This window comes from Myxocyprinus asiaticus, chromosome 9 (genome assembly GCF_019703515.2).
Source record: "Myxocyprinus asiaticus isolate MX2 ecotype Aquarium Trade chromosome 9, UBuf_Myxa_2, whole genome shotgun sequence".
Taxonomy (NCBI): Eukaryota; Metazoa; Chordata; class Actinopteri; order Cypriniformes; family Catostomidae; genus Myxocyprinus; species Myxocyprinus asiaticus.
The window spans coordinates 44,303,746-44,318,284 of record NC_059352.1 but is presented as its reverse complement, the minus strand read 5'-3'; the positions used below and the strand labels follow the sequence as shown (position 1 = coordinate 44,318,284).

The following is a 14,539-nucleotide window of genomic DNA, read 5'->3' as shown; positions in this document are numbered from 1 at the left end:
CCCAGACCTCAGTTTTATAGGCATTTACAACTGCACCACCTGCTTTGTACTATTTTTGGGAGTAGCACACATCCCCCTAATGGGGCAGATGCTTGGGAGAGGTGATTGCAGCTTTTGGAAAAGGTCATGAGGCATCAGTGTACTACTCCCTGTTAATTCAGAGAATGGTGGACGGAGCCTTAACTTCTCTCAAGAGAGTATGGGAGAAAGATTTCAACTTGGCATTGGAGGAAAGAGTGTGGGCTAAGATTCTTAAAAACGTTAAGTCTGCATCTAGTTATGCAAGGGTACGTCTTATACAATTCAATTTTGCACAGATTTTATTGGACCCCCTCTAGACTGTATAGGCTTGACACACCCACCTGCTGGAGATGCCAATCGGAGGATGGAGACATGGCCCATGTTTTTTTGATGGTGTGTCGAGATCCAGAAATTCTGGTCGAAGGTTCAGAATTTTGTGTGCGACGTGGTGGGCACTCGGGTTTCGTTTTGCCCCAGACTTTGTGTTCTGGGTGATGGGGCGGTCATCGATGTGGGGATGGCCATATAGAGAACTGGGTTCTGACATGTGTGATGATTGCCAGGCAGGTTATTTTGAGGGGTTGGAGGTCAGCTGGTGCGCCCCCATATCCGGAGTGGTGCACGGAGGTGGGGAAGGTGGCAGCTTATGAGGAGGTGTCATCGGGAAGACGGGGTGGCTTGGATAAGTTTGTTCGGAAATGGGGCAGGTATTTGGAGGGCTCTCGGGTGGGGTGTGGAGAGAGTAGTGTATTATAGTTAGTACGATTATTATGTGTGTATATGCATGTATAGGTATTTATGTTTGTATATGTATATATTTTTTTTATATATGTATATCGGTTTGAGTTTTTATATATTTTCTTATGTTTGACCACAGAGTTGTGGGGTTTAAATGTTTATTTTATATATATTTACATTTCATTGCTAGTGTATGATTTAATAAAAATATATTACACAAAAAAAAAAAAACACTACACAATGATCACTACAAGACATTATATTACAGTTTCATTTTATTTATGTTAACACATGATTTCCTGTAAAGCTGCTTTGAAACGACGCATGTTGTGAAAAGCACTTTAAAAATCACTGAAGCTACAAATGGACATCGACTTTCTACGTCAAGTGCCAAGGGGATGAATACGCAAATCACACATCCACAAGGTTGTGGCGAGCTCCATGTGACAGGGAATCAGAGAGAGTCTGTATCATGGTCACCCCTCCACCATTCTGAATCGGAAAGTGTGACAAACATCCGACTGAACAGAGCACAATCTCAGTAAAACAGTTGGTAAGTGTGACACCAGAGGCCAAAACCGCTTTGTTTGGAGCCAGCTAGTGTGTCGCCGGCTTGAAGCGTTTACATTTGAAAAATAATCATTTTAGTCTGAAGTCAAACTTTAGTGCATATAAACATATTGAATGTTGCCCTATAATGCAACAGCCACACCAGCAATCCACTAATAAAAAGTACCATGGTACGATCATGTTTTTTAAAAAAAAAAAATGTATTACATGTAACAAGACAAAATGCAGTAAAAATATCGATGCAGTATATAGTAGGTATACTGTGCATAGTATGCACATTTTCTGTATAAATAGAACACCTGGATAAAATACTACATAAACTTTGTAATAGACAGTACTACTACCACCACTATCTCAAATCTTTCGTCTTCTATCCTCCTACCTAATTATTCCCCACACCTGGGTCAAATTCCTTCAACCCCTCATTACAGGAATTCCATAAATTCCCACACTCATTTCAGATTCAGTCTCAGAGTGGAGTACTCGGCTTCATATTGCTAAATAGGGAGTGCTTTTTATAAAGACTACACATTTTTGCGTGGCTGGAAAAGTCTGACTATATGGAAGGTGGTACAACACCATGTTCCCATATTACCATTATGGCTTTTGACAGGGTAAACCTTTGAACACAAAGATTTCACCATTTTACAAGCCTTCTGTCCACTAGACATCATCTTATCAAAATGGGTTAACCAATACGCAATTCTTGGGTTCGAGATATAGCACCTAAAATCTAGTGTGCTGATGTGTACACAGAGACTCTGGACGCCAACTACTATTCCTTTGAAGTGGAGAGAACATCTGCTCTGAAGGAGTAATTCCTAAAACAAGTTAAGGCAAACAAAATCTCATTATCCGCCACATCCTGCGCAACACTCCAGACCTCAGAAATAAGCGTCAAGCCAACACTTTTCATTAGTCAAAAACAATGCAACCTATTATGGCTTGAAATGCCATATTAAATGCTTGGAGCTCTATGGCTTTACGTTTTCAGAGATTTTTAATCATTGCATTACAAGAGGCTACTTAAATAATCAGAGGGCAAATTTGAAACATTAGTTGGCCTTCTGATAAATTATGCAACAGTTCCTCTTTTTAGTGCCCATTAGGAAGATAGGTCATAACGCATATTGGAAATGAGCCTTTTAGGTTTTGACTGCATAGATAAGAATACCATACCAATTAAGAATTCAATAGTTAGTGATCAGTCAAACACCATCAAGCCCAAAAGCTTAACTATCTGTAAAAGCTACAGTGGACCTCCCTAACTCGACCTTTTACCTAGCTTTACAGCAGGGCATGAAATTTGTGTGCTTTTAAAAACATTCTTCCTGAATGTTAGTCATCTGATATTCTGTGAGAATGAGGCAGAATGACAGCATCTTGCAAGAATTTTAGAATTTCAAAATTCCCAAGCAGCCGCAAGTCGTTAGTGGAAAACTCAGAATTGACCCTTTGCTAAGCTCCGCCCCCCCCGGTTACTTGCTCTGACGAGCTTTGCAAACTCCCAATAGGAATGAATGGGAGATTGCCATGAATGGCACGGTTTTTGGCAAAATTCTCTCAAAATGCACTGGATAATATTCTTAAGTGGGCTAGAATGAAGAGTGACATTGTAAGGCATATTTATCTGACGTTTCTGTAAAAGAAATCATTAAATTACAGTAATTTGATTGAAAACTGTGGAGACTGATTTAGAATAAAGAAAAACGATCACCACAGTCCCCTGAAAAGTGTAATTTGATAGTGATTACACACCTGATAACATGCAAATGACCAGAACTGCTCTCACTATGATGCAGGGAACTTTGATTAATTGCCTCTACTAAGACCTGAAACAACCAATAATCCTCTCAGCAGTCCGAACTGTCCTTTGTAGTCTTCTGATGTCTGATTTCGTAGCTGAACCAAACCAGACAGTTACTGAAGTACAGAGGACAGACTCAATGAGTGCCGAGTAAAACTGTATCAGCAGCGCCTGGGGCAGGCTGATCTTCCTCAACTGGTGAGGGAAGTACAACCTCTGCTGGGCCTTTTTCACAATGAAGTCAATGTGTGTCTCCCACTTCAGGTCCTGTGAGATGGTAGTGCCCAGGAACCTGAATGACTCCACTGCTGCCACAGTGCTGTTTAGAATGGTGAGGGGTGGGGGTCAGTGTTGGGTTGTTCCTCCTAAAGTCTACAAATCAACTCCACCGTTTTGAGCGTGTTCAGCTCAAGGTTGTTTTGACTGCACCAGACAGCCAGCTGTTCAACCTCCCTTCTGTATGCAGACTCATCATCATCTCGGATGAGGCCGATGACAGTGGTGTCGTCTGCAAACTGCAGGAGCTTGACAGAGGGGTCCTTGGCAATGCAGTCACTGGTGTAGAGGGGAGAGCACACATCCCTGGGGGCACCAGCGCTGATTGTACAGTGCTAGAAGCGAGTTTCCCCTGTCTCACAAGCTGCTGCCTGTCTGTCAGAAAGCTAGTAATCCACTGACAGATTGACATGGGAACAGAGAGTTGGTGCAATTCATTCTGGAGTATAGCTGGGATGACGGTATTGAAAGCCGAACTGAAGTCAACAAAAATGTCATATGTCCCTGGTCTGTCCAGATGTTGCAGGATATGATGCAATCCCATGTTGACTGCATCATCCACAGACCTGTTTGCTCGATAAACAAATTGAAGGGGATCTAGAAAGGGTCCAGTGATGTCCTTCAGGTGGGCCAACACCAGTCTCTGATTTGTGTTTGATGATTTCATGACCACAGACGTCAGGTCTGTGAACAAGAAAACCTTTCACTGCTCTTTGCTGGGTTATTTTAGTAGCTTTAAAATGACTCATGTATTATAACTTTACAGTGAAGGCCACCAGCAATAAGTAGAATCTTGAATCTGCTATCTATACATACGTATATATAATTTGAGATGGGCAGTCTACAGGTCCTTAACTTTAACCAACACCTAAACCTAACGATAGGGTTTTAAAAGCAATTTCGACATTAAAAAGCACTTTTATTGAAGCAACCACATCATTAGTGTCACTTCTATGACACTTTCGATTCACTTTCACAAGCATCCTTGCACGGGCGAGGCTTGGTCTCCGAGTCCAAAGTCCAACACTATCAGGTGAGCGTCTGAGGAACTTAATCACATTGAAATAAATGTGTAAGTGTAGGAGGGCCTGTGGTACAAGCATTAAAATGTATCATTTTTCAAATGATGCGTTAGAGTAAAAGTGTTTTGAGATAATAATATAGCAGGGTCTGAGTAATAGAGCGAGAATAAGTGTTCATAAAGTCCTAAAGAGCCATAGTACCCGTGATTTGTGTGAAGGTGAATAAATGCACAGTTGTTGTAGCACCTCTAGTATTAATTCCACCAGGAAACTGTAGCAAAACGTGGAAAGAGTCACGTAAAATTCGATTTGCAAAAATGTATAGTAATGTTCTTTCTGTGAGACTAGGTTGCAGCATAAATACAAAGTGTTGGTTGCCATCAATAATTGGTTGAGAAATGTTGTTGTGCTTACTGGGAGAGTAATAAGGTGATGGAAAATGCACGCACGCGATAATAAATGACTTGAAATGAAATAATCTAATGTGACTTGAGTATGCCAGTGTCGAGTGTTCCACATCTACCTGTGCCTCAAGGGGAGGAAATGCATGGCTTCTTGGAGTGAAAGTCCTATGCCTGTTTAGACTATGAATATGCTCACTGCCCTTGACCTCTAAACACTCATATAATCCAATTTCTAATTAAGCGCAGTGAGACAGAAAAAAGAAAAACAAAAAAAAGATGCCAAGAAAGGTGAGTGGAATGTGGCCAAAGGTGAGACTGGGAAAGAGTAGAAGAAAGGTACTGTAGCTAGAAAAAGAAAAGTTAACAGCACAGCTTTAGCCTACTTTTGAGATGGTGTGTGTAAGAGGGATAAGGAGATTAGCCTGGTGTCATCTCTGTCTGCAAGTTCATTAGCAGCTCGGAAACAGTCTCTGTGATTAAATGCAAATGACCGTGGGTACACGTTGTGCACTTTTATTGGGTTCCTAATGAAGATGTGTCACCAAATTACAATAATACAGTATAAAAGGGACATGAACGGAGTTCTTTAAAGGACTTTTATATTACAAAAGAGTCAAACAACTCATTGTTGAGCAAAGAGGAACCAAGAGCAATCCATTAAGGAACAATAAATAGTGAAATGGTTTCTAGAGGCTGTTGATATAGAAGTTGCTTAACCACGCTGACACACTTCCTCCAAAGCTTCAGGCTTTATTGCAAGACCTTAGAACGCAACACGTTACAGCTTGTTCTCTGAATCTATTAAAAAGTAACAGGAGAACAGCAGACAACAGTGTGTCAGCCCAAAACTGTGCTTAATTTTGTTTAAATTGAAGAAATTCACTCACCTCAAGATTAGCTAAACAATCACTCCTCTCCCAATTGTCAAACCTGATCTAGTCTGGTCAACACAAATACACAAAAGACCTGACAAAATAACTTAAGGGGGAATCTCAAAAACATTCAAGAACATATACAGGTAATATTTCACCCTGAAAATCAAAAAAGAAATAAGAGATTATATTTTGCTTAAAGTTTTTTTTTTTTTTTTTTTTTGGCAATGGGACAGTATTTTCTGTATAAAGATATATTTATTTATTATATACACACACACATACACACATTTTTTTACTACAATAAAAATATGGTATTACACTAATTAGAATTATGAACGTAAATAACAGGCCTAATTGTAATGAATTGAGCTTAACTGTCACAAAAACTGTCAATGCAAAATATCCTAATGGTCCTAATATTGCCTTATTTGTTCTTTATGCAAATTGAATATTTATTTATTTTTCTTGATTTTGGGGTGAAATGTAATCTGGACATGTTTTCATGAGATTCACCCTTAAAGAGTCTGTCCTACAGTCAGATCTTCTGTGGTCATCTGTAGTGCCATGCCTTATCTGATCCCTCCATTGTCACATTCTCTCATCCCATGCCTGATCTTGGCTCATGTTAAAGCCTTGCTTACAGTTCAAATGCAAACAGCTCTGAGATAAAGTCAACAAGCAGCACAGACACACCAATGCTCACACTAAACAGAGACAGATAGATAGATAGATAGATAGGAGTACAAGGTGAAACACCACTAGTAGTAAGTCATTAATATCAATTTGTAACTTTTTTTTTTTAATGTTCAAAGTTACATGAGTTGAGTACTCTTGTTCTCCGAATGTGTCTCCTCAGGGCTGAGCAAATCAGTAAAAGTCGTGTCTGTCCTTGAAACTTGTTTCAAAGCAGGCTGCGCGTGTTGCACATACAGACAAAAGCTCATCTTAAGTGTCAGCGGGGAATATGTTGAATAGCATTGCATTCTCGCGCATTCTCTTTCTTTTGGGTATCAAAAACATTTTAAGTCGTACGTTAGAACACTCTAATGTGCTAAATGTTTCACAACGTTTCTCAATTTTACAAATATTATTAGTATCCAACAACAACAACAAAAAAAAAAAAAAAAAAGGTGTTTTAACAAATCTGAAAGAATTTTATCATTTAATCTTAAAATGTTTAGACGCACGTGCATTGGCTGATTGTGAAGAACAGGTTCAGGTGTGCGCGCTCAGGTGAGAATGTAACACTTACCTGGTGCTTTCTTATAGTTGAGAAGATCTGCTTGATCCAAATCTCCTAGTTTGCTACAGAGAATGACACGGATGCGATGAATTTATCCGAAAAACTGTGTAGTTCGCGATACTTTCCTCTGACATCTGCGTTCACCTCACCAGTTTCCTCTCTCTTCTTTAGACAAACTCCCTCTGACTCTTAAATCAGCTGTGTGGGCGTGGCGGTTTCTCTATACCGCCCCGCCTACTTTTATTCATTTAACCCTCCTAGGAAAGCGTCAATAAAGAGATACGCTTTCATTGATTAATGATTTTTTCAGCGTGCCAAAACAGTTACCTTAGGGTGGACTTTTAGGCTACAGTTGGGTCCAAAAGGGTGAGTCCACGTTGCATTTTTGTTTTTTATCTAAACCAGGAAATTAAAAGAAAGAAACATTTATAAGAAATATATAAGATTCTGCATGAAGGACGAATTTCTGACATCGGACATGTGTATTCATGCTTCCACTGAAAGACACACGCTCTTTGAAAGATTACACTGTGTAACACTTGTTTTTTGGTTTTTTGTTTTTTTGGTTCCTGGGTAGTGTTATTTCCTAATTGCTTGTGCCTCAGAAGTATAGAAATGGCTATTATTCCCCACAACCTTTGCTTTTGTGACCAGGACAGTGATATTTTGAAATGTACCTATTTTCCAGAACGTTCCAACATTCTAGAACTTTCTAGAACTTTCCAGTAATATAAATAGTAGTATAAATACAGAGGCCTTAAGCCCACCAGTTCAGTTTAGTTCCAGCTGCCTAAGCAGATACATATCAAGACCTTGCTGGACGCCTTGAAGTATAATGAGTATGGCTGGGAGGTCATAGGAGACTTCAAAATGGTGGCATTCCTGATGGGTCTCCAAGGCGGTTTTACCAAGTTTCCCTGCTATCTTTGCCTTTGGGACAGCAAGGACACCAAGGCGCACTACCACAGGTGGGACTGGCCACAGCGGACCAAGTTCTCTGTGGGGAGGAACAACGTCAAGTGGGAGCCACTGGTGGACCCCCGGAAGGTGCTGATACCACCACTGCACATCATATTGGGCCTTATGAAACAATCTGTCAGAGCTCTAGATAAGGAGTCGGCAGCCTTCAAGTGTCTTCAAGACTTCTTCCCTAAACTGTCTGAGGCAAAGGTCAAAGCCGGTGTCTTCGTCGGACCACAGATGAAGAAGATCCTGGAGTGCAATGAATTCCCCAAGAAGCTCACTAGTAAGGAGAAAGCAGCTTGGAACAGCTTTGTCGCAGTGGTTCGGGGCTTCCTGGGCAATCACAAGGCCGAAAACTATGTGGAGCTGGTTGAGACTCTGGTGAAGAACTATGGCACAATGGGCTGTAGGATGTCCCTCAAAGTCCATATCCTTGATGCTCATCTTGATAAATTCAAGGAGAACATGGGAGCGTACTCGGAGGAGCAAGGCGAGCGCTTCCATCAGGATATACTGGACTTTGAACGCCGCTATCAAGGACAGTATAATGAGAACATGAAGGGAGACTACATTTGGGGGCTGATTCATTAAAGTGATTTACAGTATAATCGTAAATCTCGAAAAACTACTCACTTTTAAATCTTTTGTAGTCATTTTTGTATTACTTTAGTATAAATACATGTTCATTTGGATTCATATGTTGTTGTTGTTTTTTTGTTTTTTTACTTTATGTGAACGAAAAGACACAAATTCCATTTTCTTATTGGAAATAGGTACATTTCTAAATATCACTGTCCTGGTCACAAAAGCAAAGTTTGTGGGAAATAATAGCCATTTTCTGTACTTTTGAGGCATAAGCAATTACGAAATAACACTTACTACCCAGGAACAAAAACTGTGTTACATAGTGTAATCTTTGTCCTTTGATAATGATTTGGGAGGGTAGAGTCACATGGGGTAAGCTCCTCGTGATCGCTATAATGTGGTTCGTTCTTGGTGGGGCATGTGGTGAGTTGAGCATGGATGCCGCAGTGAGTGGCGTGAAGCCTCCACACGCGCTATGTCTCTGTTGCAACGCGCTCAACAAGCCACGGGATAAGATGCACGGGTTGACGGTCTCAGACGCGGAGGGAGCTGGGATTCGTCCTCCGCCACCCGGATTGATGCGAATCACTACGCGACCACGAGGACTTAAAAAAAAAAAAAAAAGCACATTGGGAATTGGGCATTCCAAATTGGAAGAAAAAAAGGGGAGAAAATCCACAAAAAAAAAAAAAAAAGAAAAAAAAATGGAAAAGAAAAACTACTCACTTCTAAATCTTTTATAGTCATTTTTGTATTTCTTTAGTATAAATACATGTTCATTTGGATTCATATGTTGTTTTTTTCTGACTTTATGTGAACGAATAGACACAAATTCGCCCGTTTTCTTATTGGAAATAGGTACATTTAAAAATATCACTGTCCTAGTCACAAAAGCAAAGTTTGTGGGGAATAATAGCCATTTTCTATACTTCAGGAACAAGGAAATAACACACTACCCAGGAACAAAAATTATGTTACATTGTGTTATCAAATCATGCTGAAATAACATGGATCATTAGGTTTTGCATAAACATGTGGAATGCATGCCAGCTCAAGTGCATGCTGGAAATTATGAAATTCATGTAAAACTGTTTAACTTTTCACTCAAACTGTTATGCAGATAATATAATTTGTAATAAAATCAAATAAAAGAGTGTTAAATGATAATCGATGCAAAATAGAAGCATTTTTACTAGTGAAACTTTTTGGGCCTCGCTGTTTTGGTAGTTGACACATTATGTGTCCGAGGACTTTTTATCAACATCAGGATTTTAGGTATAAATGATATATATGAATAAAGTGAAAGTGTATATATTTAGGCCTGTATTTGGTCACTATTCTTTTAGTTTTTCACCATTTATAATCACGCTAATTTGTTAACTTTGCCTACACTAGTTTATTTCAAATGGTCCTGCAGTGCGACAAATCAATTTTATAAAGTACAAATATTTTATGTAGCTTCTCAAATAATTTTAGAATTTAAAAGCTACATGCATAATTAACATTGAAGAATTTGCAAAAGTTGTTTAAAATAGTTATAGATGGAATCCAACACTGCAGGAAAATACTTCTCAAAGGTATGTTAGCTACTCACATGCCATTTGCAATATTTAAATGTTTTACTGAAATACTACAAAATACTGACTTCTAAGTACTTGAATGACTTCTCTTATTACGAAAGACTCCTATTAGTCTTTGTATTGCAGAGAGGGAGTTTTTAGAGTATTAAATGCTTTATAAATACTCTTTCAGGTGAGGTCAAATACTGTGGTTTATCTAGTAGAGCATACTTACTGTACGTCAAGAAGACCAGACATTTATGATGCTAATAGGTCACAGAATATTAAGCTTAATATGTTAAATGCATAAGAGTCAAAGGAATACTGTGAAGCTACTGGTGGAGGGTGTTGGTGGGTGAAGGAATGCAGAGCTTTGTCTGTACGTGCAAACCTGCAGTGATTTTCACAGTAGATTTAATTAATTGTACTGAGGATATGGAGACAGAGCGAGAGAGAGTGCAGGGGACTAAAATGAACGTATGTTGATATAGGCATGAGTCACTCACAGGATATCATATAACACATTGATAAGTTGTTCTATAAAGTGCTGAGAAATTCTCTCCATTGGCTGGGAGGTTATAGATGGCGCATTTTTCTATGTGTGTCAATGAGGGGTTGCCAGATATGTGTATTGATTATTGTGAATGGTGTTACAGTTATTGTCACTTTAGTAAATAGATTGCGGATAAAACAAAAGGTAAAAGTTCAAGTAAGGTCAGAGGTAAAGTATAAATTTCCACTTTCACTTTTACTTTCACATCTGAAAGTCACATGTGGCACGTGTTTAGTTTCACTTTAACATCTGAAAGTGAAAGTGGAGATTGATAGTGAAAAAAGGGCTTAAATATTGATCTGTTTCTCACCCACACCTATAGTATCGCTTTTGAAGATATGTATTTAACCACTGGAGTTTAATGGATTACTTTTATGCTGGTTTTATCAGATTTTTGGACCCTCAGATTTCTGGCCACCATTCACTTGCATTGAAAGGACCAAAAGAGCTGAGATATTCTTCTAAAAAAAATAAAGTTATACACATCTTGGATGGCATGAGGGTTAATGATGAAAGAATTTAAATTTTTGTGAGTGAACTATCCCCTTTAAATCTCATTCACCATTCCTCATATTCCAAGGGTCCACAACATTTTTTGACATGAAGTGCCATTTTTAGTATAACGTGTTCCAAAAGTCTTAGTCCACTTGTGAAAAGTTTAACTGAACAATTAACATGAATTCCATGAATTAACAAGAGTTTCTTCATTGTTGTGTATGTCCTCCTTCAGCTTTAAATGACAGTCGAGCTGGTATGAACAAAACCTGATGATCATGTTATTCAGCATGTTTGAGAATATTCCAACAATCATCTTGTGTGATCATCAAGGAAATCTGACATTTTGTATAAAAGTTAAGTTTCCAGTTTATTTCAGGGTTTAATTGAGATTTTGGATTATGAACTTTGTGTGTTTTTGTGAGTTTGCCCTTTTCCCTTAATAAAGGCCCATCATTGTGGTTTAAGGAGCAGGTATGCTTGGATGGACATCACAAAATTGATAAGTGTTTTCTTATTTTCATCATGTGCTGCAAAAAACAAAAAAGGAACCAATAAAATAAGAAAATATAGGCTGCCATCCGCTCTATGTGACCGACTCAAAGCGGATGCGTTAACTTGCAGGACTGAAAATGAAAGTTAAATGTGAATGATTTGCACCCACTGCGATCATCTTGTGTTGACTAGCTATCATATGGCTTCCGAAGACATGTAACATAACGTAAGTTATATAGACTACTTTTATGGTGTTTTTTTTTTTTTTTTGTCCTCTTTGAAGCTTGACAGCCATAGTCATTGTAAAATATCATATGGAAAAGAGTATTGTGAAAAGTTTTCTCCTTCTCTGTTTCACAGAAGAAAGAAATACAGGTCTGGAACATCATGAGTGTACGTAAATAATGACAGAATTGTTATTTGTGGGTGAACTCTCCCTTTAAGAAACCAGATTAAGAGTGAATTTAATGGAATGTAACAAAACAGATGCCCATGGCAAAACAGACAAAGATCCAAGCACAATTAGTTTAGGAGGCCCTGAGTGCAATGACAAGCATAAGTATGTGTCTACCTGGTCTCAGGTGAGTTGATTCTGCCTTATATGGTGTGAGAGAGAAGACAGCAAATAGTGAAAGGAGTTGTCTGTTTTTTTGGAAACAGTAGTTTTGGATTTCCCCATACCTCCATCAGTCCGCCCCCTTCTCTACCTTCCTTCCTCCTTCTGTCATCTGAGATACTCTATGGCATGTAAGATGGAGAGATAAATGCATGAGAAGGCTTGTTGCCACATGACTCCACACCAGATGAGCAGACAACAAATGAGCAAATAAGATTTTTAAACCCTTGTTTGACCGTGTTCTACTTAATAGACGCTGCAGTATCTTTAATCTCATCCATTGCATGAATACCAGGCCTACATACAGTAGGTGTTACTTGATATTATAGTGAGCATGAAAAAAGTGGCCAGGCTGGTCCTGGCCTCTTTTCATAGTGTGCATTTGCGATTGCTATGTTGGTTGTTTCTTGTTGTTTTTACACCAAGAGGGAAAAAGAGACAACCGGGCAATTGAAATGACATGTTAGAGTGGTGGCCTGCAGTGTGACATGCTATACTGCATCTACTATTCAAACTAAATTGTAATATTATTAATATATTATAATTACTATGAAATTCACTCTTTTATAATAATATGCATGCTGTGTTTAGGACGATTTATCAAGTAAGAGTCTGCATGGAATATCTGTACTTTGAAAAATGCATTTGTTACACCCACTGATCTATAATACATGTTGCGTTCAAGTCATGTTGAAATGGTCGCATTTACGAGTTAAACGCACATGAACAGCACCACAAAGTCATAATTATGAGTGGGAAACTCTGGATTTTCTTCGAGACCTGACTTTCTGAGTTGGGGGCGTGTCGATTTAAGAAACATGCTGGAACCAAATTGTTATTTGCTGAATGAGATTTGGCCCTAAACTTTTTCGTCTTCCAGGCAAGTAGGTTTAGCTGCAGGCCGGAAACCTCCAAATGGGGGCGGAATCTCAAAAAGAGGGCAGGTTACTCCAGAAGGGGGCGTGGTTACTCCAAAAGGGGGTTGCGGCAACTCCAAAAGGGGGCGTCACTTCTGATCACGGTTAAGGTTAGGGAAAGGGTTAGGTAAGGGGCACCCTATATCTTTAATGGTGGTTTGGATCTCCTGGCCCTTTATGGAGCAATGCCTGCTGCTAATTCCTTCTCCTTCCAGGGGGTGGATCGTGCACCTTCGTTTAGCTCCCTCCAATGGCACCTGTTTGCACCTCCCTTTGTATGGCGCCCCTATGCATTGTGTGGCACCCCTATGAATTGCATACATTGCATATACTGTATAAGGTGCTCAACGTTTCGACCAATTAATCGACCGATAGGGTCCTGCGATGTGGACTTCACATGGTATTCAGCCATCTTAAAGGGATAGTTCAACCCAATATTAAAATTCTCTCATCATTTACTCACCCTCATGCCATCCCAGATTGAATGACTTTCTTTAGGTCCATTCAATGCAAGTGAATGGTGACAAAAATGTTGAATCTTCAAAAAGCACATAAAAGGCTACATAAAAGTAATCCATTGGATCAATGTCTTCTGAAGTGATCCAATTGGGGTTGACTGAGAACAGACCAAAATATAACTAATTTTACACCATAAAACTTGACATCAGCAGTTTTCTTGGTGATATAGTTTTCAGTTTTCTCGGTAATCGAGCTTGAAATCATGATCGTGCCTAGAGAATTAAATGGCAAGATGTATAGTGAAAAGGAAGTTATATATTGGTCTGTTCTCACCCACAATCAATTATCGCTTCAGAAGACATGGATTAAACAACTGGAATTACTTTTATGCTGCCTTTATGTACTTTTTGGAGATTCGACATTTTGGTCACCATGCACTTGCATTATATGGACCTACCGAGCTGAAATATTCTTCTAAAAATCTTTGTTTGTGTTCTGCAGAAGAAAGAAAGTCATACACATCTAGGATGGCATGAGGGTGAGTAAATGATGAGAGAATTTGAATTTGGGTGAACTATCCCTTTAAGTGAGAAGTGTTCCTTTAATCGAAGTGTTCATTCTGAGTTACTTTTGGGTAAATTTATTTTAAAAGTGTCCTTTTCTCACGGTGACTTGAGAGCATGTATTCTTGCTTGCTCTCTCTCTGTTTATGTACACACATGCAGCGGGCGCACAGACAGAGAGGGAGATAAGCCACGCAAAGATGGATAAGATGAAACTGAAATGCTAGGCTTAAATGGGGTTTTAATGACACACACACACACACACAGAATGTATGACATGTATCTATGACTTTAGAGATCATGTCAATATGAAAACACGCATTTTAGGTGATTTAGAAATCCCTGTCTGACTTTTTAAACTACAGAAAAACAGGATGT

At 39.0% G+C, this 14,539-nt stretch overlaps 1 protein-coding gene across 1 annotated transcript in view; it reads right to left on the bottom strand.

The window, feature by feature from the left end:
- The window catches only part of myh9a (myosin, heavy chain 9a, non-muscle), a 53,397-nt gene extending 46,270 nt beyond the window's left edge, over window positions 1–7,127 (bottom strand). Inside the window, exon 1 of the mRNA XM_051706571.1 lies at window positions 6,966–7,127. The gene's annotated coding sequence lies outside the window, so the exon portion shown is untranslated. The remainder of the gene's footprint in view (window positions 1–6,965) is intronic.
- Between the last annotated feature and the right edge of the window lie 7,412 nt (window positions 7,128–14,539).